This window comes from Macaca fascicularis, chromosome 8, assembly GCF_037993035.2.
Source record: "Macaca fascicularis isolate 582-1 chromosome 8, T2T-MFA8v1.1".
Lineage (NCBI taxonomy): Eukaryota > Metazoa > Chordata > Mammalia > Primates > Cercopithecidae > Macaca > Macaca fascicularis.
In genome coordinates, this window is record NC_088382.1 from 70,850,296 (window position 1) to 70,876,459 (window position 26,164).

At 46.6% G+C, this 26,164-nt stretch overlaps 2 long non-coding RNA genes and 1 pseudogene across 3 annotated transcripts; all 3 read left to right on the plus strand.

Annotated features, from left to right (window-relative positions):
- The first annotated feature begins 375 nt into the window (after positions 1 to 375).
- Positions 376 to 5,138, plus strand: LOC102144221 (uncharacterized). Its single transcript, XR_010577020.1, has 4 exons — positions 376 to 559; positions 746 to 844; positions 4,368 to 4,609; positions 4,781 to 5,138. It is a non-coding gene; the product is annotated as an uncharacterized lncRNA (long non-coding RNA).
- A 551-nt stretch (positions 5,139 to 5,689) lies between these two features.
- Positions 5,690 to 6,868, plus strand: LOC135964392 (interferon-induced transmembrane protein 3 pseudogene; annotated as a pseudogene).
- Positions 6,869 to 16,834: 9,966 nt separating this feature from the next.
- Positions 16,835 to 23,519, plus strand: LOC135964741 (uncharacterized). 2 transcript variants are annotated; one of them, XR_012416445.1, is made up of 5 exons: positions 16,835 to 16,911; positions 18,988 to 19,056; positions 20,334 to 20,430; positions 20,843 to 22,352; positions 22,873 to 23,519. It is a non-coding gene; the product is annotated as an uncharacterized lncRNA (long non-coding RNA). The 2 variants fall into 2 exon arrangements; XR_010577313.2 differs by lacking the exon at positions 22,873 to 23,519 and having other exon boundaries at positions 19,462 to 20,430; positions 20,843 to 21,781.
- The last annotated feature ends 2,645 nt before the right edge of the window (positions 23,520 to 26,164 follow it).

Sequence of the window (26,164 nt, forward strand, 5' to 3'; positions counted from 1 at the left end):
TGCTGGGTTCAATCCACTTCCTGAAAAAACAAAAGGCCTGAGAGCGGGATGGGGTGGGGGACTCAAGAAGTCTCAGGCTGCTGTGGCCGAAGAAATGGCAATGGATGCTCACAGGCAAAAGCAACCTATGTCAGCTTCTCAGATCCTCTCCGTTGCCACTTCTCCTGCCTCCATGTCTGCAGTCACTACCATACAGTCTCTCTCGCCTCCTTTTCTCTACCTCCTCACTGGACTAGCTCTGCCTTTTACTGCCTCCCAATTTTCATGCCCTCAAGCCTCCTGTTTACTTCCTCTTCTGAGCCTCCTCCTATTTCTGCTTACTCTGCTGTTGTTCCTCTTTTACGGCCTCACATTGAGTTCCCTGGAAGTGTATCTAATTGGGTCTGTTAGCATCTAGGACAGAGTGTCCCTATCAATCAGCAGGGTCATGGGAAGCCAGCTCACAGCCACCAACAAGCCTCCAGATTGCTTCCTTCAGGTCCGATGCCTTTGCCTCGGATGATTGAGCAGGATGATGGAGCCACATCTCATGTTATAAATTAAGGCACTCACATAGAAGGTACGACCATTGGTGGCTTTGCTCAGAGTACAACAATCAGAGCTTCATGGCCTAAAGAACACATTTGGTATTTGTCCTAAAGGACCAGCCTTCATGATCTCTGTCTATGCTGTATAAACCTAACATAACACTTGCTGAAAGAAAGATCTTTATAGAGTAGATGCAATGTGCTTTTTCATACTCTAGATGATACCACTGGTGGATGCACAGCTGGATGAAAACTCTAGAAACCAACAACCTCAATGACTGAAGGAAGATGAGTTGGATAAGAAAAAACGAAAAAGGGTAAGAAAAGCTAAAAGGTGACCACGAGACGCTTTTAGAAAAACAAAGGTTGGCCAGGCACAGTGGCTCATGCCTGTAATCCTAGCACTTTGGGAGGCAGAGGCAGAGGCAGGCTGATCATCTGAAGTCAGGAGTTTGAGATCAGCCGGGCCAACAAAGTGAAACCCTGTGTCTACTAAAAATACAGAAAAAAAAAAAGAAGTTAGGCAGGCATGGTGGCGGGTGCCTGTAATCCCTGGTACTCAGGAGGCTGAGGCAGGAGAATCGCTTGAACCTGGGAGGCGGAGGTTGCAGTGAGCCGAGATCAAGCCATTGCACTCCAGCCTGGACAACAAGAGTGAAACTCTGTCCCCCCAAAAAAGAAAAACAAAGATTAAAAAAGATGTTGCTCAGCTCTTCCACACCTACAGGGAGCACACAGCATGGCAGATGGGTTTCAAAGGTAGCAAGAAACAATCTTATTAAACTGCAGGCGGGACTAGTAAGAGAAGCTTCTAAAAGCATAGTCTTACACAGGGCCATGGCGTAGATTCGTGACTACTTCAGTGTAATTGAAATTTAGGAGCTTTGCAATTTGAGTTCTAAAATTTAATAGAAATGGGAAGCCCAACAGTTCTTTAATTTGATTTTAATAAAGGAGTCTTCATTTTATCTACCATGCTGTCTTCCTCCCTCCCAACTGTGATTACTGGTAGTCAGAACTAGCAGGAGGCTAGCATAAAATTTAAGGAGACCCTCACTCCAGGCGCCAACACTGCATTTGCAGGAGCTCGAAAGTGAAGGCCTCCTTAAATATTGCACCCAGGGCTCCTGACCCTCTGCAATGGAAGTGTGGTGGTTTCATTTTCCTAAAAGAAAAACTTTTTGGTGTTTTAGATGAGGTCAATCACTTTATCCTTCTCTTTCTGACCTGGGTTAATAGACTCAAACTAAAAATGAATTTCATTCATATATGTGTGAGATAGAGGTGAAAATGCAAATTTTTCTAAATGTAAAAATCAAAAAACAAAAAGACTTGATTTTATGTTATTTCACTTAACATGAATGATCAAAACACTCCTCCTGGCTGGGTTTGTCTGGGGCTGCCAGGTGCCCCCCTCTGCTCTGTGCATTTCTGCATTGGCAGTGTGTCCCAGAGTCCAAGTGCTTTCTAGACAGCTCATGTTCATCTGTCTTATTAATAATTGGCTGCAACCTTTCCAATTTTCCCCTCTAATAGGCTTGCAAAGTTTTGTTACTTATCACATTATGAGCTCAATTCTTCTAGATTTTTACATTACTCGTCTAACACCTTCAGGGAAATTGAAGGATCACCTGAGTAACTCTATGCTGATGAGGAAGCCTTTGAGGCAAGCACCAGCATAGACAGGACCAGGATGTTCTCTGGAAACCTGGGTTAATTGTCTCCAGGCTGCTTGGCATAATCACCTCACTCAACTTTCCTTCTAGCAGTGAAAAAAGTCCTGAGAACAGATATCTCCCCAGAAAACAGTGGGAGCGGTCATCGCTCATTCCCTCACTGAGAGGTACCCTATTCACTCATTCATTTATTCCTTCTTCTACTTCCTAAGAGGTCTTACTCCCCACGTTGAGCATACCTTATAATGATAAGCATGGCATTTCCTTTAATTTTCTTGGAACATATTCCAGGCTTCTTGCTCTATTAAAAATATGTATGTCTATTCAGGAAGATTCTTTCTCAAACATTTATTCCTGGAGGAAAAAAATCCTTAGAAACTTCGACTTAGGGGTGTATCTTTTCAAAATTGTATTGAAAAATAACTGTCTTTTGATGAATAGTAATGAATCGTGTTAAAAAAAACATCAGATGTTCGAGTTGCAACTCTGGTATGAGCGTTGTAAAGAAATGATCGTTAACAAGGATTCCTCATGGGTTCTTGTGATGTCCTGAGGTTTCATTTCAGTGTGCTTGTTTGCTTGTTTGTTTGAATTAGAGAGAAGCAAGAGAGGTCATCTAGGGGGCCACTTGGCTGGTCAGACTGGTGTCCCAGGGGCACTACCAAAGTGAGTCTCTAGTCTGGTCCTGGCTTCTCAGGGCAAGAAATGATTTGTTAGGCTACCTGGAGGTGTTTGGCTTAGGACTGCCTGTTGCTTAATCAAAATCACAAGAAACTGACATGTGAAACATAAGTCCAGTTCATGCATATTTAGTGCAAAATATACCAGCCAAATGGTCAAGAATATGTGTAACACTGCTGGCTGCTGGTGTCTGTCCATAAGAGCCTCCTGTATCTTTCTCCATTGCAGGGAGGTCCATCTCAGGGCGCATAATAATTTTAGCCATTGGTCAGGCCATCCTCCTCCCCCTCTTCTCCCCAACAGTATTAGGGAGAGAGTGACAATTTCTGGATTAAATTATCTTTCTAAAAGTCCCCATGTTTATCATTCCAATTTGGAAGAGTCTTTCTTGAGATTGGTTCTTTTCATTCACTGTGACCAGCCCAAGGACCCATTTGGTGACATGATATTGCCTTCCTAGAAATGTATGCTCACCACCCACTGGGCCTGGGGTTCTTAAATTTCTCTAAGCCATGCATTCAGTGACTATTACCCAAAGTCTATCATTTCTGCAGACAGTTGATTGCATCTAGTATACCAAGAGTTTCTGCATGTCAGGGGGCCCTTCCTGAAGGGCCGAATTGGCCCCGCTCGTGCCTCCATGTACAGACAATTTTGACAACGACCACACAAAGCAGAAGAAATGATCGATGTGTCTATGAAACCAAAGCAAACTGAAGGCCTGCTTTGCCTGCCTTTGTTGAACTTCAACCTCGTTTAAGTGTAACAGCAAATAAACGTTGTGTAGAGGTCTCAAGATTCAAAAGCTCCCCTCCCTCAATATACGCACTGGTGCTCACGTATATACATTTGAACATATGAAAGAGTAAGCGAACCAGTGACAACAGAGTTTTGTACTTAAAAACACTACAAATACGTTTAATCTTTCTTGTCTATATTTTCACAATCAAGTTTGTGTGTTACAAAGTTCTAAAAATCTCAGTTTGGTCTGAATATTTATATTTAAAAACCAAACCTAATCTGATGGAAAAGCAGATGACGTCTCATTTATGCTTTAAGTAACACACCGAAAATGCATATCACGCCAGTGTGTGTGGGTAGGTTTTGCCTGTTCAAACTCTCACAATAGGCAGAGATGATTGATAACAAGACCAACTCGAGGTTGCTTCTCTGAAGCCCCACCCTCTCCACCAACCCCTGCAAGGACAAGTCGGCTTTCTTTCAGTAGCATGAAGATTCAAAGTAAAAAAAAAAAAAAAAAAAATTGCATTGATTGGTTAGTCAGAATGCTTTCCTGGCTGGAAAACCACCACCGGAGGGGCCAGGAAATGACCATTTTCAGCCTTCTGTGGTACATGAAGTATAAACCATACACAGTATCATGTGAAACCAGGGAAACTCATCTATTTCAGGAAAATCCCCTTACCCCTCAGGGTTGTTGGTTTTTGTTCTATGTCAATCAAATTCCTGTATTTTCCTACAGAGCAGCTATGGTTCCCGCTGGAAGGAAACGGAAGACTTCAGTTCCCTGGAGGGAGCTTCTCCCGCAGCATACAGGTTCTTGGTGGAACCCTGTTGCATTTCCTCTGTAGGGCACACAGGTTTATCTAAGCTGTGAAAGCAACACAGAGATAAGACCCATGGTGTTTTCCTTGTTACAAAAAAACTGTCTACTTCCTGTCTGAAGAAACCAGGGACACTTGATTTTGAAGGGACTTCAGCAATGTAAGCATAAAATCAGCCCCTTCTCTTTAATTTAAATTCCACCCTTCCCTTGGGTGAGGGCTGTTTCTAAGTTATTTAAAGATTTAGAAAGTAGCTAGAAGGTCACTGGGTTTGTGGTGGCATTGGCTTTTACTCTTGTGCAATAAAACCACATTCTGCTTGTTCCTTTAGGTGAGGGCAGAAATGACTGGACGGAATGCCCACCTGCCCATACAGTTTGAAGAGAACAGTCCAAGTGCTCAAATACTTCAAAACCTTTTAAGAAATCGGAAATAGTAGGAAACATTGCATCTGAAGTCACAGAATATGCTAATGTTAACCCGTGTGGCTGGAATAAATGTGCAAGCTGATGTGTTAATCTCTGATGTATTTGGAGATATTTCCCTTATGTAAATAATTTAAATTGTCCACAAGGTAACTTCATTTTCTACAGAGTCTAATTTGATTTTAACATTATTTTTCAAGATCATGTGAGTTTATCATTTTGTTTTTGGTTTCATTCAATGGTAGCAATCTGAGATAGTCACATGCCCATCCAGGTCCAGTTGTATAACTTTTAACAAGTTATTTAACCTTCTCCTGTCTCGGTTTCCTCATTTATAAAGTGGGAATAATAATAGTATCTACGACCGGGCACGGTGGCTCACGCCTGTAATCCCAGCACTTTGGGAGGCTGAGGCAGGCAGATCCCTTGAGGTCAGGAGTTCGGAGGTCAGGAGTTCGAGAACAACATGGTAAAATCCTGTCTCCACCAAAAATATAAAAAATTAGCCAGATGTGGTGGCACGTGCCTGTAATCACAGCTACTTGGGACGCTGAGGCAGGAGAATTGCTTGAACTTGGGAGGTGGAGGTTGCAGTGAGCCAAGACCATGCCACTGCACTTCAGCCTCAGTGACAGAGCGAGACTCCATCTCAAAATAATAATAATAATAATAATAATAATAGTATCTAACTCTGAGGGTGCTTCTCGATTAATTTAGCAAACATTGTTGCATGGTCCAAAAGTGTTATGCATTAAAGATACATGGAGAGCAATGCCTATCCCTGACTTTCTGGCTCTTAGGGATCAGGGAGAAAAATGGAGATGTAAGGACGCACAATAATAATAATAATAACAACAATGATAAAGATAATTTTACATGGTGTTAAGCTAAGAAGAAAAAGAACAGGTTATGAGGGTGATTTGATTGATTTGAGGGAAGGCCTCCCAGAGGTAGAGACATTTAAATGGAAGAATTTTTTTAAAAATTAGCCAGGTAAGAGCTAGGTATTGCAGGCAGAGGAAGGGGTGCATGCAAAGGCCCAGAAGCCCAAGCAGGTGGAGGCATGTGCTGTGGGCTGATAGAGTCCACTGGCAGTAGGCAGGTCCAGGTGGCACTGGCTTGTAGGCCCAGAGAAGCAGTTGGAATTTTCCTGAGTTCAGTGGGAAACCACTGGAAGCCTTTAACACAAGGGCAGGACCTGACCTCATTCACAATTTTTTTTTTTTTTTTTTTTTTTTGAGACAGAGTCTCACTCTGTACCCTGGCTGGGGTGCAGTGGTGTAATCTTGGCTCACTGCAACCTCCACTTCCTGGGTTCAAGTGATTCTCCTGCCTCAGTCTCCAGAGTAGCTGGGATTACAGGTGCCCACCACTACCGGCTAATTTTTTTTTTTTTTCAATAGAGAAGGGGTTTCACCATGTTAGCCAGGATGGTTTCGATCTCCCGACCTCGGCCTCCCAAAGTGCTGGGATTATAGGTGTCAGCCACCTTGCCGGGCCTCATTCACATTTTTAAAAGAGCTCCTGACAGCTGGTCTTTGCTGGACACTGTGAACTACACAGTCCAAACCTTCTTCACACCTGCAAACGCTGGCCACCCCGCAACTGTGAGATGCTCAAGGAGGAGTAAGAGGTAGCTGTGCTGGGGGTGCCCTACAACCCTCCTGCCTCAACATCCACCATGATCCACATCTGCAGCGAGACCTCTGTGCCCGACCCTGTCATCCGGTCCCTGTTTAACACCCTCTTTATGAACTCCTGCTGCCTGGGCTTCATAGCATTCGCCTACTCCATGAAGTCTAGGGATAGGAAGATGGTTGGTGACCTGATCAGGGCCCAGGCCTATGCCTCCACTGCCAAGTGCCTGAACATCTGGGCCCTGGTTCTGGACATCCTCATGATCATTCTGTTTATCATCATCCCAGTGTTGATCTTCCAAGTCTATCGATAGAACAGGAAGCAGCATCCAGGCCAGGAGCTCTGACCATGACGTGTCTCCCACGCACTCCACCTTCCATTCCTTGCCCTGTATCAGCCCTTTATCCTCACACACGTTTCTACAATGGCATTCAATAAAGTTCACGTGTTCCTGGAAAAAAAAAAAGAGCTTCCTAGCTAGAGGGTGGAGAGGGGACTAGGGAAGGAGTAGAAGCCAGGGCTTCCATTGTAAGGATTAAATGAGATAATGAATGTATAGCATTTGGTGTCATAACTGACCCATCATCATTTCCCAGTTCATGTTAGTCATTTCTATTAATAGTTATGATCTATATTATTAATAATAGTACTTCCTAGATATCATAATCTGACGGTATAAACTCAATGTGTACACCAGAAATTAAATGTCCCCTCTGATTTCATTCACTACAATGTCAGAAAAAAAGTTGTTAGAAAAAATTCCCAGTCTGTGACCTGGGGGTTAGGGAACCCCGGGTTTGGAGAAGACTCAAGCCTACTGTGTCTGAGTCAGGAGATGGCAAATGAGTTTACTGGCCTAGATGAAACTCAAGTTAATTTTTATTCCCAAGTTCTTCACCTTATTATGGCCCACATAGTTAGCTGCACGTGCTAAGTGCAAACTTTTTGCCAAGCCAGTTTGTGAAACACTTTTCACTAATTAGTATACCAATCTATAAAAGAAGGCACTTCTTAAAAATACTTTGTTTTCCAGAAATCACAATACAGTACAGTACTCACTTTTGTGCGATTTACTTCTGACCCAACCAAGGATACATGCAGAGAGAATGTGTGTTTGGAGAGCTGGCATTCATGCAAATTTCAGGTTTTGAGAAAGGGATTTACTGGCTATCCAAAACCAAAGGCATGTGCTTCTCAACCTCTAGGCAGTAGGGCAGGATGGTATTCCTGTCTGACCAGTGGGAAATCGGAGGCACAGTAGGCCTGAGTCTTCTCTAGACCAAGGGTTCCCAACCCCTGGGCCATGGACCAGGATTGGCATTTGTAGCCGCTCCCCATTGCTCCCATTACCACCTGAGCCCCACCTCCTGTCAGATCAGTGTTGGCACTAGATTCTCATAGAAGTGCAAACCCTGTTGTGAGCTGTGCATGTGAAGTATCTGGGTTGCATGCTCCTTATGAAAATCTAATGCCTGAAAATCTGTCACTGTCTCCCATCACCCCCAGATGGGACCATTTAGTCGCAGGAAAACAAACTTAGGGCTCTTGCTGAGTCTACATTATGGTGAGTTGTATAATTATTTCCTTATATATTACAGTGTAAAAATAATAGGTATAAAATGCACAATAAATGTAATGCACTTGAATCATCCCAAAACCATCCCCCAGCATCTGTGGAAAATTTGTTTTTCACAAAATGGTCCCTGGTGCTGAAAAGGTTGGGGATCACTGCTCTAGACCAAGAAAAAACACCGAGTAAATGTGGGAGCAAAATGCTGAAGAACTTTGCTGACTCTTCTCAAAGCCTCATTTTTCCCATCTATCGAATGGCTGTAATAATCATGCCCTCCTTTTAAGGTTACTGTGAGGATTGAGGGAAATAATTCATAAATGTGTTTCCATTCAGTCTGACACAAAAAGCGCTGGACAGTTGTTAATTGTTGAGGCTATCATTGTTACTCAAAGACCAAAGTACCTGCTCTACTCCATTTGACCCACTTCATTCTAGATTTAAAAAGGATGGTTCTGATAGTCTGAGTAGAACTGCTTTGGAGACCAGAAAATGTTAGTGTGATGACCTTCAGCATCCTATCTATGACCCCAATTTGATCCTTGAGCCAGGATGAAACCTGGAGAAGAGCTCTTGGGCCACTGGCTCCAGCTGTGGGGTCTTACGAACGTTCCCTTTAGCGTGGCAGACTCACAGCTCTGCGAGAGGTGCCTTTCCCAAAGCTGCTTGAAATTACGCTTGTAACCTGGGAGTTTGATAAGCCAAGGGGTCTGGGGTTTCAATTCCCTCCGTCCTCTGCTTTTCTAACTCGCAGTAATTATCTTTGTAATGCTCTAATGCTGAATAATGATGCTGCTAATGCAGGCTGCACTTCGCGCACAGGTGCCAGCTGTTACCTCGCCGGGCAGCTGACCGCGCGGTGCACACTTAGGCACATTCACTGAGCCCAGCCCCAGCCCACACCAACTAAACAAAGAAAGCCCCAGGCTTCCTACCGATCCACCCCGCCCCTCTCCCTCGGCCTTAAGGAGGCTCTTCTCCCTCCCTTCCCGGCCCACGCTCTCCTCCTCCACCCCTCCCTCACTTCTTCCCCTAACAGCCCTCCCTCCCTTCGGTGGTTTCTTCCTGCAACAGAAATCCAGGAAACCGCCCCCCACATTTCCTTTACCCACGATTTTCTCCAGAGTCTGACTCACACACAATTCAGCTTGATTTGGAGTTCCCTTTTCTCTGCCCCATGAGAAACCCCAGCTCTCCCATTCATTTCTGGGAGTACAGGCTTGCCAGATAAGGTTGCTTATTTTTGAGTCTGATAATTGACCTTTCATCATGGGGGTGGGGGGGAGGCATATTGAAGACAAATTACCAAAGAACAAATGTGAGGCTGTTGGCTTTACGCACACACACATACACACACACACACACACGACCCTTTACATATTTGTCCATAGAGCAGCCTTCAGCAGACAACATCTGCAGGATGAGCCGTTTTTCCGTAACTTTAATCTCGTAATTCATTGTTTCTCTGGTGCTGGTTACAGTAGCTAAGAGGGTGGAACGGCAGGCCAATTTGTCACACAAACAAATTTAAATGTGGACCGAGGGGTTTGCCCACCTTATGATGAGTGGTTGACTTGTGGCCAAAAACACAAAACAAAAACAAAAGCAAGAGGTGGGGTTGATGAGGTCTGGGGAGCAAGAGTTGCAGTTTCGAAACAGAGTGGAGGCTCCTTTAATCTTGACAGCCAGAATGCTACAGGGGTCACAGCACATCTGCTCCGGAGGAAAGACAAAGGGCAAGGTGGGGCCACGGTAGCCTGCGCGGGGCTCTTGGCGGGCCGGGGGCGGCGTGCTCCGAGCTGGGCGCGAGTGGAGGGGCCCGCGGCTTTGTGCGCCCCCGCCAGTGCCCGCCTGCAGCCCCGCCGCAGCGTTTAACCTTGACTTCTCCCTCCTCGCTTCTGGCACGGAAGGAAAGTCGGTCCAGATGGGCGTCCTGAGTGTGACGACGTCCCCTCCCGCCCCCACGCTCTCGCGCAGATGTCGCACGCTGCCCGGGGTCCCGCCACACCGCCCACCAAGGCCGGGGGACCTGCGCGCCGGGGGGTGGCGGGCACGTCCCGCACCCTCTCCACCCGCCCGACCCCGGCGCCTTTCGCATTCCCTTCTTCGGCCTTGGCGCCTCGGACCGGAGCGCCCAGGCCAGCTCAGGGTGTTCCCGCGGGGGTCTTCGGGAACAATGGTGAGCCTGTGCTCTGCTGGCTGGGGGGGTCGTCCCCGCAGCTGGCGCGTCCCTTCCGGCTGAGCGCCCAGAGCCCCCCGCCGCCCTAAGTTGGGCCACCGCTGCGGCCGGGCCGGGCGGGGACATTTGAGGCCCGAGAGACCCGCGCTCATGGACAAGTGTCGCCCGCGCCGGGCAGTGCCGTGGAGACAGACCACGCAGTGACAGGCCGGAGGCGGCTCGAGGGATCCATAATTTATGATGTGTTCTTACCAATCCGGTTTGGGATTTCACAAGCGTTGTCAGTTTCCTTCCCATTTGTTGCTTCCGTCTGTCCTTTTGGAGAAAACTCTTTCCCTCCCCAGGACGGAAGCAGTTGCCCTACTGAATTAATGTGATAAGGAGAAAAAAAATGGGATTGAAGATTAAGGGAATGGGTGAACACAGGTAAGGGGGTGGGGCTGAAAGAGAGGTTGCTTAGTCCTTTGTGTACCTTCCACCAATTTTACCCAGACCATGAAGAAAAAAGTAAGGCCATTTTCAGAGAGATGGAGTGGAGGGTTCATGCTGAGAGGCAGTGGGAGCAGATCTTCCTTACCACTACCACCAATCATCCTCCTCAATTACAAATAAGCCCCTTGGCCCTAAGATTTTTCTTCTTTCTTTTTCTTTTCTTTCTTTCTTTCTTCTTCTTCTTCTTCTTTTTTTTTTTTTTTTTTTTTGAGACATAGGCTCTCTCTATCACCTAGGCTGGAGTGCAATGGCGCAATCTCGGCTCACTGCAACCTCCACCTCCCAGGTTCAAGCGATTCTCCTGCCTCAGCCTCCTGAGTAGCTGGGATTACAGGCGCCCACCACTGGCAACCGGTTAATTTTTGTATTTTTAGTAGAGACGGGGTTTCGCCATATTGGCCTGGCTGGTTTCAAACTCCAGACCTCAGGTGGTCCACCCGCCTCGGCCTCCCAAAGTGCTGGGATTACAGGCGTGAGCCCCTGCGCCTGGCCAAGATTATTCTTGAAGCGCTGCAGGACGCCCCAAAATGAACTTGGGTCTCCAGAGGGTAAGGGGTTGATTGTTCTTGCATTTCCCAATCTGGGCTGATCCCTGGGAGGGACCTGCATTGAGGCACTGCAGCCTTAGTGCTCCTAACTTAGGATACATTTGGGGACCCTTGGGCAAAAGGATACTCCCATGTTGAAAATTCCTAAAGTTGCTTTAGTGATTGGGGAAAACTTTAGGGATTTTATCAACTTTTAGTGCAATGAATAAATGTTAGGCACAACAAAGAGCCCTAAACTAGCTGGGGGAAGTTTTTCTCAGGCCACCTTTCCAGTTTTGTTTTGCTTTTTTCTTGAAAAGAAATTTATTCTAGACCCCTTCTTTTTCTCCTTTGGACTTAGTGTTGCTAAATGGAACTCAGGCCAGAGAGCAACTGTTGCAAATGCCTGCTGCGGTTGTCTCTGCAACACAGGCCTGTAAAGACTTGAGTAAGAAGAGGTTTGAAGGGAGTAGCTCCCTCCCAGATGCTGCCAGTGCAGAGGCAAGGGGAGGGTGGTTTCAGCCAGGGGCTGCTCCCATTGCTCCCGTGGGTGAGGAGGGGACAGGCATGGGAAGAGCCGCAAACTCCAGAGCCAGCAGCCCCTGCAGATGGCTGGGTCATTTTGTGGTTTACAAATGACCACGTCAGGTTGAAGCCACAGTCGCTGTGGTTACAGGCACCCGTGATTAGTCACACAGTTAGTGACCCAGTTACGGCACACCCTCTTGTAAAAAGGACATTATTCAACATCTTGCTAGCTTGATTTCAGAAATGGTCCCTGGATATAAGGAAAATAAATCTAGGGTGTGTATTTAGGACTGCCAGGAGTTTGGTTTGCCGAAAAGGAGCACAGGTGGGGTGTGACTTTTGTGGCAAGTAGAATTCCACTGAACTTGAACTAGAGATTGCCTTCCAAGTTCAGGTATGACCCTTTCACAGGGGAGTCTCAAAGGGGTCTGGGAGAGAAAGACAAGGGCCTCCTGAGCTTCGACTTGGCTCATGTGTTTGTGGCCATCTGTGAAATGAAAGTGGGGAGTGAGGAAGGCAGGAAGGGGAAGAAGAACCCTGAATATGGAGGCTTGTGTGGGTTTTTACTTTTTAAAAATAGCATTTCTTTTACCACAATGCTGCAGGAACTTGTAAACATGAATCCCCAGCAATAGTAAACAAATTAGTCTAAGTTCTTTTATGTGAAAAGTAAGTAGAGCAAGTGTCTCTTGGTCTCTGTCTCTCAATCTCTTTCACTCTCTCATTTTTTTTTTCCACAAAGAGAAAATGCAAAACAAAAATATCCCCTCCTCTTAAAAGCTTCTTTGCTGGTGAGTGTTTGTCCAGGAACAAATAGTCTTTTATTCGAATGGTGTCCAAAAGTTCATAAGCAAAAAAAGTGCCCAACGTCTGGTTACCCACAATACAGTCTCTGGCTACATAGTGGAGCTTTTCTGTCCTGAATTTGTGATCTGCTATCAGAGTCCTTTAATTTCTCTGAACAGAAGGCTCTTTGGAAGAAGAAAGGATGGGGGTGGGGAGCAACACTGGAATCGGTCTTTTTTTTTTTTTTTTTTTTTTCTTTTTTGCTGTTTTCTTCCAGTCAGCAAGTAGTGCTTGGATTCTTCTGATCTTTCCCAGCATCTTCCTGAGGTGTGGGCCACGGAAGGGTTAAGGAGGCTTTGGGCAGGTTTCCCTGCAGGGGTGGGGCAGCTGGGCAGGCACCACCCACCCCTGAGGCCCTTTATCTCCTTTGGAGATTTTCCTTTTACAGCGTGTTTAATGCAATCTTCAGTGATGACCGTCTTTTTAAAGCCATAGGTTTCCTTTAACTGTCAGGAGTCTACAGATATTCTCGACATTCCAAATGTAGGATCTGGCGAGATGAAAGAGGCAACCGATTAGGGAGAAGATTGGCTATTGTTTTGAGAGATGGGCAAAAATAATGAATTGAAACTAAATTTTAATTGCTGATAAAGAATCATTTTAAACATTTGGCTGCTTTTTGTGGGTTGAAGCTTCCATTTCAGTGAATTCAATTTGATACACTTCTACAGAGCAGCCTTGATAAAAGCCAGGTGCTCTCCTATGTGCCCCAGATGCAGGTGAGAATAGGGTACCCCAAGGCCATACTCTCATGGAACTTTTATGGGGTGGCAGTGGGGACTAGGAAGTAATTTTAAAAATAACTTTTGGATAGGGATAAGTGCCACGAAGATAATAAAAGAGAATAGAGAGGTTTCTCAGAGGAGTTGATATTTGAGCCAACCATGGTGCCCCTTGGAAGAAATGGTCCAGGCAGAGATCCACATAAAGGCCTGAGGCTGAGATGAGCCGCGTGGAGGCCCCTGTCACTGGGATGGGGAGAACTAGAATGGAGAAGGGGTTCGGAGTCCCTTCACCCAGCGACTCCTCTGTGCTTACCAGAGTTGGTGATTTGCACAACCCCAGGGGTGCTGACATTACTGTGGGCTGCCCATAACCAGCATCTGCTGACTCAGGTCCAGTTGCAAAGCCAGCAACTCAGCTGAAAGTTCAGACCCCATCCCTTTTATATGTAAATCTCCTTTGCCTTGACTTTAAAGCCAGCCATATTTATTGAAACCAGCAGAAGCAGCAGACAAATAAATGGTGTCTGATGTGTGGGAGGGAGGTGCAAAGGAGTGTGTCTTGGGAGCTGGCAGACTGGTGGGAGGGGCTGGGGTTACAAAGATTTGAGGTGAGAGATCCGTGATCCATCCAATGGAGGACCAGTATTTCTCTCAGGTAAGTTTTGTGCCAACTGGAGCAGTCCCCTCTGACGTGGGCATGGCTTCCTTTCTCCTCTTCCTTTGATGCTCCTTGTGCCTGTGTGTCCCAGAGGCCTGAAATTCAGTCCTCAAATCTCCTCCACATGTCTTCGTGGAGGCCTGCGGCTCTTCACTCACACTCCCTGGCCTGGGTAGTGAGTCCACAGATTTTATTCTTCTCCCCCCAAAAGGACCAAGTCAACTTGGGGTTCCTGGGAAAAGAGGTTCTCTCTCCTCCCTTCATGCTTCTCTCTCTTTTTTTCCTTTCTTTTTTTTTTTAGACAGAGTCTCACTCTGTCACCCAGGCTGGAGTGCAGTGGCGCCAGCTCAGCTCAGTGCAACCTCCGCCTCCCAGGTTCAAGTGATTCTCCTACCTCAGCCTTCCAAGTAGCTAGGATTATAGACGCATGCCACCATGCCCTGCTAATTTTTTTGTATTTTTGGTAAAGAGGGGTTTCACCATATTGGCCAGGCTGGTCTGGAACTCCTGACTTCAAATGATCTGCCTGCCTCCCAAAGTACTGGGATTACAGGCGTGAGCCACCGCGCCGGGTCCCTGCTTCTCTTTTTCCTAAACTTAGGTTCTTGATGGAAAAGGGTTTTCCAGTCCTTGGGAAGAAATATGAGGGAGAGGAAGAAATAAAGGAAGAGTAAATGAGGCAGCAGGAAGAAGAGGAACTAGGGGCTGAGGTGGGGGTGGGAGGACTCTTCCGCCTTCATCCCCAGGTCTCCATGTTGGGGGAAGAATTGTTATCAGGTGTAAGTAAATTCACGCGTTAAGATTGACTGTTTCTGGCCTCTTTTAAAACGGAGTGCTGTGGACACCCCAGCTGTTTGCCTCAGGCAGGCCCCCTAGTAGGGTCTCTAAATGGGTGGGTCTGTCTACCTCCTGTTCCTCTCAGGGCCTCTGTCTCCTGCCAGGGCTGCAGGGAGCTTTACACACGGCCCCTGGGAAGTTGATTGGAAGCTAGCTGTTCATCTCTGCACTGCGGGCTCTCAATGGCCCCTTGGCCTGTTGAAAAACACCCAGAATGGCAACCCTGGGGCTGTTTACAGTCAGGAAGCAGAGAAGTCTCTGGAGAAGCCACCGTAGCTCACTCTTTTGGGTCTTTTGGGCAGGAGGCAGCTGCTGGGCAGAGGCAGGGACATGGGTCTAGAGGCCTTGGGCCTCCTTTTCTCCTGGCCTCTAACTGTCGCCCCCTCCTGGCCCCACTCATCAGAAGAGAAGTTAGGCTTCCTATCTTTTTCAACTTCAATTCTCTTCTACAGTAGAGATTTCTACTTTGTTTCATCAAGCTATCTAGAGTCACAGAAAACTGATATTCCCCTTCCCCGATCCCGCCATTCCATCTTTCCCTTGATCTCCCAAGTTCCAGCTCTGAGTTCCAAGACAATGGGTCTGAATCTTAGCTCTGCTGCTTTCTGGCCATCTGACCTCTGTAAGCTGTAGGCTTTCTTGGAGCCTCAGGTAACTCATTTGTAGAGTGAGAATAATAGTGGCACCCATCTCATAGACTTGCTGTGAAAATTAAACAAGGTCATTGATGAAGAGTTCCTCAAAACATGCCTTGCTCATGCAAAGGGCTCAAATACATGCTGGCCATTACAACAATCAGCACTGAATCTTGCAAGCTAGCTTCTCCTTAATCTCTCTCCTCTCTTGGCCTTCATAACTTCATAGTATGCTCTGGGGATGGACTCTAGTCTCTGCTTTCTCACTCATTCCTTGAAGTCCTCCTTCCATCTTCATCTCTGCTCTGCTTGACTTAACTGGAAAGTTCCTGTTGGCCCTATATTTGGCTCACACTGTAGAAGCTCCTTCATTCATTCCTCCACCATCACCTCCAGACAAGTTACCTCCAAATTGTCATCTCTGGCCCTTGCTTCTCTGCAGCTGGAGTCCTGCCACTCTAAGTGTCACTTGGACTTCTTGTGCCATCACAAACCCAATCAGACTCTCACAAAACCAAATTATCATCTTCCTGCTAAACCAGAAACCCTCTCTCAACTTCCAAATGTCTTGGAGTCATACTGGTTCCATCTTCTCCTGAATACTTTTCTTCTCTACCACTGTCCTCATCTATTGAGAATCTGGTCCAAAGCCTCTTTGTTCTTACTGTGTCCTTCTTACAGCTATTTCTTTTCCAAGACCATCATACACACCTAGATCCTGAGCACCTCATGGCTGTGATGCTCTAGTTGCTATATAACCAGGCCCCCAGGTTCCACTTTCTCTTCTCTGATCACCGGATGGGCTCAGCATTGGAGATATAACAGAGCAATGCCCTGCCTGCAGGGAGTTTACAGTCAAACCAGGGAGACAATACAATCAAGTAATTACAATGAAGATTGGCAAGTACTCTGGGTGGTCAGGCACAGAAAGTCACAGGGCCACATACTAGGGATACTTAACCTGAAGTTCAGAAGATCAGGTAAGACTATGTGGAGGGCATGAAATCTAAGCTGAGGCACAAGAGAAGAGTAAGAGCCGCTAAGTAGGGGAGGAGTTCCACATTGAGAGGCACAGGGTACACAAAAGTCCTTCAGGCAGAGAAGCGTGACAAGTTTGAGGAACTGAAAGCAGTTCAGCCTGGGCAGAGTGTGGGCAGGATGCTGAGACACAGGACTGAAGAGGTTACAATGAACAGGGCCCTGGAGACCATGCACATGAGTTTTGATTTTACCCTAAAAGGAAAGCCATGGGAGGGTTTTAAATGCTGCTGCGCACACAAGCACGTGTGTGTGTGTGTGTGTGTGTGTGTGTGTGTACACTGACCAGACTTGAGTATTGGCTGTTGGAGAGCAGCAAGACCACGGCAGGGAAACCAGCAAGGAGGTTGCTGCCTGCAACATGGTAGGTGGTGGAGCCTGCATTGGGGTGGGGCAGAGAAGCAGAAGGATGGGGTCAGTATTTGAGTGAATTTGAGATAGGTTGGATATAGGAAGCTAATAAGGAAGGGTTGAGGGGAACTCACAGGTCAGAAACCTGGGAGGATATTAGTGGCATTCATTGAGTTTGGAAACACTGGGAGCATGTGGAGGGAAATGGATAGGTTCACTTAGTGAATACTGAGTCTGAGGTTCCTGAGAGATATGCACATGGATATGTGTTTGGGAGCACTGATCATCATTGGCAAAGCCAGGCAGAGACTTGTGACTTGAGATTCTGACGAAGTGTGTGTTTCTTGCTTCTGTAGTTTGAGATCTTCCTTCCTTCCTTTCCTTCCTTCCTTCCTTCCTTCCTTCCTTCCTTCCTTCCTTCCTTCCTTCCTTCCTTCCTTCCTTCCTTCCTTCCTTCCTTCCTTCCTTTCCTCCTTCCTTCCCTCCTTCCTTCCTCTTTCTTTCTTTCTCTTTCTTTCTTTCTTTCTTTCTTTCTTTCTTTCTTTCTTTCTTTCTTTCTTTCTTTCTTTCTTTCTTTCTTTCGACAAGTTCTCACTCTGTCATTCAAGCTGGAGTGCACTGGTACAATCATAGGTCACTGCAGCCTTGACTTCCCAGGCTTAAGCTATCCTCCCACCGCAAGCCTCCCAAGTAGCTGGAACTACAGATGCACACCACCATGCCTGGCTAATCTTTTAAAACGTAGAGACAGGGGTCCCACTATGTTACCCTGGCTGGTCTCTAACTCCTGGGCTCAAGCCAGCCTCCCACCTTGGCCTCCCCAAGTGCTGGGATTACAGGCATGAGCCACTGCACCTGGCTTGTAGTTTGAGATATTTTTATTGTAAGAGAAGAAATTCACTCAAGCTAGTTCAAACAAAATGTGGTATTGTTCAAATACCTCCATGGGAAACATTGCTCACAGGGAAGCTGTGAGAATGGGAAAAGCTCTTCTGAACTACACAGGAGGACCATGTGGCCTCTTGTTCCTCCGTTTCTGCTTCTCTCCCTGCTTTGTAGGCACGTCTTCTCTGCTTATCCATGAGGCCTCCATCCTCTGTTATCTTTGCTCTCTACAGAGCCAATCCTTTCTACTCCCCCAACTGGCCTAAGATCTGAATTGAAAAGCTTACTCTAGACTTTACCAAAATTTATACATCTCCTTAGGTAAATTATTGAGAAGAGAGGATCTGATTGGTCACTGAGAAGTTAATGGTTCAGCAGCTTTGGGTCAGGTGACCATTCTGGTCCAATCCGTGACAGCAGTGTGTGTGTGTAAGGCAGGGCGGTGGATTCTGTGTAAGGGGTGTGGTCAGACCAGTTCTATAGAGCGATTTTTGGTAAGACAGGATGTTACACTTATTTATTTGTCTAACCTATTAAATGTTTCTGTTGCTACGTCTTTCACATAGCAGGAGGAAAGCATAAAACACTGAGTGTGAGTGGCCCCTTTACCAGTGAGATCTTGAGCAACTTACATGCACGCTCAGAGCTTCAATTCCCTGCTCTGTAAAATCAGTGTCTCCTTTACCAGCAGAGGGAATTAAATAAGGTAACGCTGTGACATGCCCGACAGATGGTAGGAAGCACTCATGACTGCTCCTTTCCTCTTGTTACTTCTTCTTATGCTTGTTCAAGTCACTGCTTTTTCAGAAAACAGAAATTGTACTTGTCAAGTCACTTTTTTAGAGTGATTCCTATGCATAAGCATTAACCAATATTTATGGAATGATCATATATTTTATTCCATTGGCAAGTAATTGTAACCACTCAACAACATCTTGGAAAATTAAGATGAGAAAAAATCATTTACTCATAATCTTGCCATCTAAATAAAAACATAAACAATTTGATATCTTTTCAGCTTTTCTTCTAGGCATTTTAAAAAATTTTTACTAATATAATCATAATTTGTACATAATAAAATGTGTTTTAAGATGTTTAAACCTAAATTATTTGCAGAATGAAAAACATAACTTGAAAGCATTTGATTTTCATTAATTTAGAATATCAATTGTCAACTTATTTTAATTTCCTCTGTTTCACCCAGAACATCTCAGGATGGGGCAATATTTGGTGAGACCATATTAGATTCTACCAAATTACAAATATGTTCCAGGTAAGAACTATGTCCATTTAACTGCACTTTGAGATGTTAGATTTAATGCAAGGCTAATGAGGCCAAGCCATAGGTTTCATTTTCACAGGAGCCAATTAGCCTTACTACTATATCCACAGATTTTACCCCAATCCTGGTTTCCCACCTTGAAAACAAGTGCCAGGGGTCATAAGGAAGACTGAAAGAGAACATAGGGAGTTCAATGAGAATCCATTGCCATCACTAGACAGTAACTCAACAGCTTCATCTTTGAACCATTAGGTGAACTTCTATTAGGTGAAGTTCCATTAGGTGAAGTTCCATTAGGTGAACCATTAGGTGACGTTCTAGATGCAGCTAGAATACAACTAGTCCAGCTGTTTTCAAGTATGTTATATGTAAAAATCTCTCTATTCATTGAAACAGGTTAAGCAGCTCTAAACAGTGATGAACACTAGAGAGTTCCTTAAGCAGCGAAGTCTTTCCTTAAATAAATACCACTCAACTGGTTGGAATTAGTAATTCTGAGAGAAGTAAAGTATAGCTGCTGATTGTTCTATGACATGAATAAGCCTTGGAGAAGATCTGGAAAGCACTTGTGAGAGGTTGGAGAAATTTGGAAATACACTGACTGTCTTAGACTGGTCATCCTGCTATAACCAAATCCCATAGGCTGAGGGGCTTATCAACAACATACATTTATTGCTCACAGTTCTGGAGACTAGGAACTCCAAGATCAAGGTGCAGGCAGCTTCAATGTCTGGTGAGGCCCTGGTTCCTGGTTCATAGATGGTGTCTTCTAGCTGCATCATCACATGGAAGGGGCGAGGAGTCTCTTTCAGGCCTCTTTTATAAGGGTCCTAATCTCATGACCTAATTATCTATCGAAGGTCCCACCTCCTACTACAATGGCTTTGGGATATAAGATTTCCACAGAATCTGGGGAGGACACAAGCATTCCGACCATAGTACCCATTATCGCATTTACCTGGGGACATCTTAGAGCAGACAAAAATTTTAAAAATTCTGTTAGAGAAAAATGCATCATGCTCTTGGGGAAATTTTTGCAATGATACCAAATATTTGTCACTGAGCATCTGCACTGATAGCATTTACTTTCTGTGTGCTCTTCTGCTTGCTTTTAAGGATGGCCTTATCACTCACTCACCACTCCCTACAACTCCATGGAGAAGATATAAGCTGTCAAAAATATATTTGTGAGTCTGATGAGCTCTTTTGCCAGGTGACAGGGGTTTCTGCCGTATTAATATTCTTCTTCTTCACCTTTTGTGTTTCAGTGCTGGGCCTGGAGAAGGCAGGGGCCTTGGCTCTTCCACGGTGGCTGTTCATCAGCACTCACACATCCACTACACTGGTGTAGTCACACACTGGAAGGTAAATGTGTACCATGGAAGGTATCAGGCTGTTTTTGTAGCATCTGGATTGCCACTGCCCCCTCCCCTCCACTACCCCAAGTCCTCTTTTCTCCTCTTTGGAGAAGACACAGTTCAGGCTAAGAGCTCATGTTTGAGGCCTTGCTGAGTTGCTGTTTGATATTGTTATTGCTTCTTACCACATTGGTGGCATTGAATGTCCTTATTGATTTTTGTCTGATTGGTCCAACCCGGAACAGGATCAGCTTCATAAATGGGACATCTTGTGGGCTGAAATATGAGATTTGTTTTAACAAACCACTCCTAACCATCATCTCTTTAAGGGAAGCAAGGAAAGGCAATTTCTGAATTTCTTCTTGGCTTTTTCTCTGGTTATCCCTCTCACTCCTCCTACTTTTCCTTTTCTCTTTCAGGCTGCTTTCTCCTGCTACTTACAAAACAAACTAACAAATAAACAACAACAACAAAAACAAAACAGAATAAAAAAACTCAAAACTAAACCAAAAACAACAAATGCCAAACAATACTCAAAGAACTATCAAATTATTCCCTGGGCCCCTGAATCAGATGGAGCTGAATCATTTTGGCTGCTAACTGAGTGAAGGGTGTTGGAAAAAGTGCCATTGTGTAAGTTAAGGAAAGGGTCAGAGAACTGAAAAGACTGCAGCTGTATGAAAGGGCTTCTGTGCTGGGATTCTCCTTTTAAGCTATCCAAAGGCACAAATCAAGAACCGCAACCTTGGATATATGACAAATGAACACAATTCCGGTTTTTGGTTTTATTTTAAAATGAAATTCCACTGTTTCCCAAGAATTTGCACTTGAAGCTTTACATATTTTTCATGTCAGCTCCCTTCCTTGCCACCTTTGTTTTCCAGCCTGCCTCCCCTTAACAGCTGGACACATCACCGTTCCATTTTTCTATTGGTTGTGACTGAAGTAGCTTGAGGTCAATTATTTCCCCAGCAATTGACAAAGAATCTTGATGAAGAGGAAAGTGACATTGTCCCTTGAACAACACTGCTCCCTCCTCCCCCTGCCCTCCCGGCTGAGAGGAGAGAGCAGGGCGGACTTTCCTTTTGCAAGGAGCCCAGCGGGGCGGTGGCGGTGGGGTCTGTGGAAGTGCGTGGGTAACATATGGTAAGTGGAGAAAATATTTATATTCATGGTGAAAGAGCAGGAGAAGATCCAAAGAAGGTCATTCCACAGAGATTTCAAGCAAGAGACACTGACTTGATATTGTGTCTTTGACCTGGATACAACAGAGAATTTAAAGAAAGAGTTTTCTTTTGTTGCTTTCCTGCCACCGTTACTCTCAACAATCCGAATTATTGGCAATTTAAAAAAGAAAAGATTCCTCCCACTACACTTGATACAAGTATCACACTGGCCCTTGCCCGGCCCGGGCCAGGCTGCCACGCCTTCTCCCCTCCTCCTGCGCCTGGCCCCCAAATCCAGAATACGGAGCCGCAGTCTCTGAGCCTGTGTCTTGGGCCTGTGGGCGGTGTTTGTTGTTGTGACTGGGCGGCTAGGTGAGACAGAGCGCACGGGCAGAGTGGGCATTTGGGACGACTGGTTCTTGGGGGAGGATATAAATAATGAATTGGTGTTAGATTACTTTCTGATGAGACACATGAAACCTCCAGTGCTTTCAGCAGGCATTTTGCATCACAGCTTCCTAAGAAACGTAAAAGGCCCTCTTTCGGTCCCCCAGTGGCAAACTTCGTAGCTGTCGCTCAGTACCACAATCAAATGCGTGCGGGGCTGCGGGACAGAGGCGTCCTCGCCTACCCTCGGACCGACCCACAAGCGGTGGGACCGACAGACACGTGCGCGTCTGGTCGCCCGGACCAGCAGCTGCTTGCGTCCCCTCTCCCGCGCACGGTGGCAGCCCCGCACCAAGACCCGCTGAGGAAACGAAGGGTAGGGTCTTTTCCCATCTTGCCGTCGAAAGTTTACCCCCTTTCCCGGGTGTGAGGGAAGAGACGGCGCGAGGGTAGGAAGGTGTGAAACTGGGGTTCTGCCAGAGACCCACCGCGGCTCTATATTCACTCTCGTTTGAAAACTGCCAGCGTTCCACTCCCTCTGGATTCCAGTTCCCGAGGGGGAGGTAGTGAGATGGGATACAGGTGCGTCTGGTTCCTCCCTTGGGAGGGGTTCTCCCACTTTGGAACCCCTCGCGGAGCAGCCTATAACCGAGCGGCCTGCTGCACAGAGGCCACGCTTAATGGATTCTTGCAGATAAAAGGGCCTGGCTACCTTTCTTTCCTATAATGGCCCCTGAGGCTAACGTCTTAAAGAGGAAACAAAGGGATTGTTTTACAGCACACAAGGGGGGTGGGGGGAGGAACAGGGAGAGGAGGAGGAGGAAGGGGCACTGGATACGCGGAGGGAGGGGGGTGGCCCCCCGCTTCTTAACCCTTCACCTCCTGCGACCGCCCAGGTCTCCCGAGCTCCGCACCCTCATCCAGGACCCGAAACAGCGGGGAGGAGGCGACAGTGCCTGGAGGGCCCCGCCCTGTGACTCGACCTCCAACTCTCCTCGCCTCCTTCCTCGTCTTTTTAAAGAACTTCTGAAAGGGAGAACGGAAAAGATCAAGGGACCCATATCTCGAGCTGCATTTCGAAAGTCAGTCCTAGAGGGGTCGTCTCTCGCGAGGCCCGGGTGCCCACACAGGATCGACGAGTGGCAGTGCCACCTGGGCCCGGACTCTGGGACTGCGGGAGGCGGGCGCGCCTGGGGCCAGGACCCCGGCGTGCGCTGAGGGCACCCGGTGAAGGCCGGGGAAAGTGGGGCAGCTCCGAAATGCGGCCTGCACGTCGCCCTGGGAGTCGTTCCCGGGCCCCTTTGCAGACACAGCCTTCAGGTGTGAGTTGTGTGTGCGCCGGCCGGGGGCGTCTCTTACAGGAAGTTTGTATTTGCAAACTGGGCTGGTGTCGGGGGCGGGGTGGGGGGTGGGCGGCGGGAGAAAGACGCAGTGGTTTCTGCTTTCTGGCTTTTCTGTTCTGGCTCCAGGAAAAGATCAAAACAATAGTTAAATAGCAATTGAAGACAAGTGATGTAAGAAATAAACAACTTGACAACAAAAATGCCCATAGGGATGGTTTTTTAAACCCTTTATTATGGAAATCAGAGCAGAGGCACAAAAGGAGAGAGAAAGGTATTGTGCAGTGGGTCTAAAATTTGAGCAAGCATCCGGACCGCTGAGCGAAATCCTCTGGAGGGCTTGTTAAAACACAGATTGCTGGGCCCTAGCCCTAGAGGTTTTTGTTGTGTATTTTTAAGTAGATCTGGGGTCAGCTCCCTCCTGAGAATTTGCAACTTGTTAGAGCCCCCAGGTGGTGCTGCTTCTGGTTTGGAAAGGGCACTTTGCCATCCACTGGTCCAATAAATCTCCTTATACCCTCTCCCACCTTCAATATGTACAACACCTCCCCACTCTGTTCCTTCTATCCCCCCCGCCCCCACACAGTTTGTTTGGTTTGCTGGAGAATTATAAAGCAATTCCCAGCCATCCTATCATTTCACCTGTATAAGATGATTTTTGGTTCGGTGGTTACTTAAGCCGAGAGGACTGCAGGCTGGGGGGGGGTAGGAAGTTGAGGCTTCCTTGAGGTCATTTCACACTGGGGCAGGGTCTGGTACCTCTCTCTGGGAAAGCCATGCCCACATCTTGGTTCTGAGACCACTTAGACCAAAGGAAGTGATAATCAGGAGTTCCTTTCCAGCAAAGATTGTCAGGTGCCCAAACACCAGCACTGGATCTGCTGGCAAGCTGGCCTGGCCTGGTCAGGGCACCACCTGGTCCCCATCTTTCATTTTCAGGTCATTATTCCCAATCTGTCATCATGTATTCCCATGACCATCGTCTCCCCTGAGGTATTTTCCTAACAAAGCATCTTCCCCCAGTATGGAGTTCTGAGTGCCCGGGGATGGGGTGGTACCCACAACAGTGCAAGCCCGTAGGATTCTTTGCATCAGTTAGGTCCAGGACTCACACTCCAAGGGGAGCTTCTCTGGGCTACTTGTCCCTCCTTAGAATTCCTGATTGGAAAAAGGGACATTCCAGGCATAGCTTCTGGGAATGGCCATCTCTGACATCTGTCATAACCTCCCTTGATTGTTGGGCCCTAGCTCAGTCTGTCTATCTGTGTTGCTTCTGTTCCAGAGAGGCGCCGAGTGCTCTCGTAGACTCCACCTGGCTAGTCCTAAGTGTGCAGTCTCTACCTAGTCTCCTTGCCTCTCCTTTGGGCCACTCCAAAACAAGCTTCCCTTCTTTCCCTCCCCTCCCCATCCTGGTTTAGGATACCATCTGCTCCTTCCACAACTTTCTCATCCCAGCCCCTCCCAGTCCTACCCCCACCTCAACCCTCAGAGGTCGCTTGGGTAGTTACAAAGTTTAGACTTTAAAAACAAACAAAGAAACAAAACATTTAGAGATGGGGTCTTACTGTGTCACCCAGGCTGGAGTGCAGTGGTGCGAATTCGGCTCACTGAAGCCTCAACCTCCCAGACTCAAGCGATCCTCCCACCTCAGCCCCTCAAGTAGCTGGAACTACAGTCATGCGCCACATACACCGGTTAATTTTTGTATTTTTTTTTTTTTGTAGAGACAGGGTTTTGCCATGTTGCCCAGGCTGGTCTCGAACTCTTGAGCTCAGTCAATCCGCCTGTTTTGGCCTCCCAAAGTGCTGGGATTACAGGCATGAGCCACTATGCCCTACCTAGACTCTTATATTGTTGTTCCCTTTCTTTTCCTGACTCTTCGTGAAGCAAGCATAGTATATGAATTCTTCATTTTTCTATCTGCTGTTAAAGAAAGCCCCAGGGATGGAGTAGGTTCCTCCACCCCAGAGCTCTGTTCCTATTTTCATATTGCTTCATCTTCCTATGTTTTCCTTCCTTCACCAGCCTGGAATCAGCTGTCACTTTCCTATTTTCTCATGAGTCCTACCACTTGCCTTTGCTTTTCTAGCCTTTCTCAAAGAAATGCAAACAACTTGTGTTTGTTCCCCTTGGGTCCTATTGTACCTACTTTTGTTTGATGGTCTCTCTGTCTCCCATGATGCCAGTGAATGTAGCAGTTTCTCCACTTCCACCAGCGCCTGGGGAAAATTTGGTATTGGCAAATTTGAGTTCTGCCTTTTTATAGCTTGCATTGCTGGATTCAACCTTAGGAGCCTCAGTTCCCTATTTATTCACACGACACACCTGTATGAGCCTTTACTACATGCTAGGCGCTATTCCAGCTGCTGGGGATACAACACTGGGTAAAACAGACATCGTCCTGACTTCATGGAGCTTTTGGAATATGTAATTGTAGACATTATATATTTTATCCTGGGAGACAGACAATAAGGGAAGTTAGATGGCATATCAGAGAGTGATAAACTGCTAAGGTGATACCCAGGGTCAGATGTGTTTACGTAGGGGTTGGTATGGATATTTTGTTTCTGTTTTTGTTTTGAAACAAGGTCTCACTCTGTCACTCAGGCTGTAGTGCAGTGGTGCCATCACAGTTCACTGCAGCCTCAACCTCTCAGGTACAAGTGATCCTACTTCCTCAGCCCTCTGAGTAGCTGGGACTACAGGCACATGAGACTGTGCCCAGCTATTAAATTTGTTGTTGTTGTTTTTGTAAAGATGAGGTCTCTCTATTGCCCATGCTGGTCTTGAACTCCTGGGCTCAAGCAGTCCTCCTGCCCTGGCCTCCCAAAGCATTGGGATTACAGGC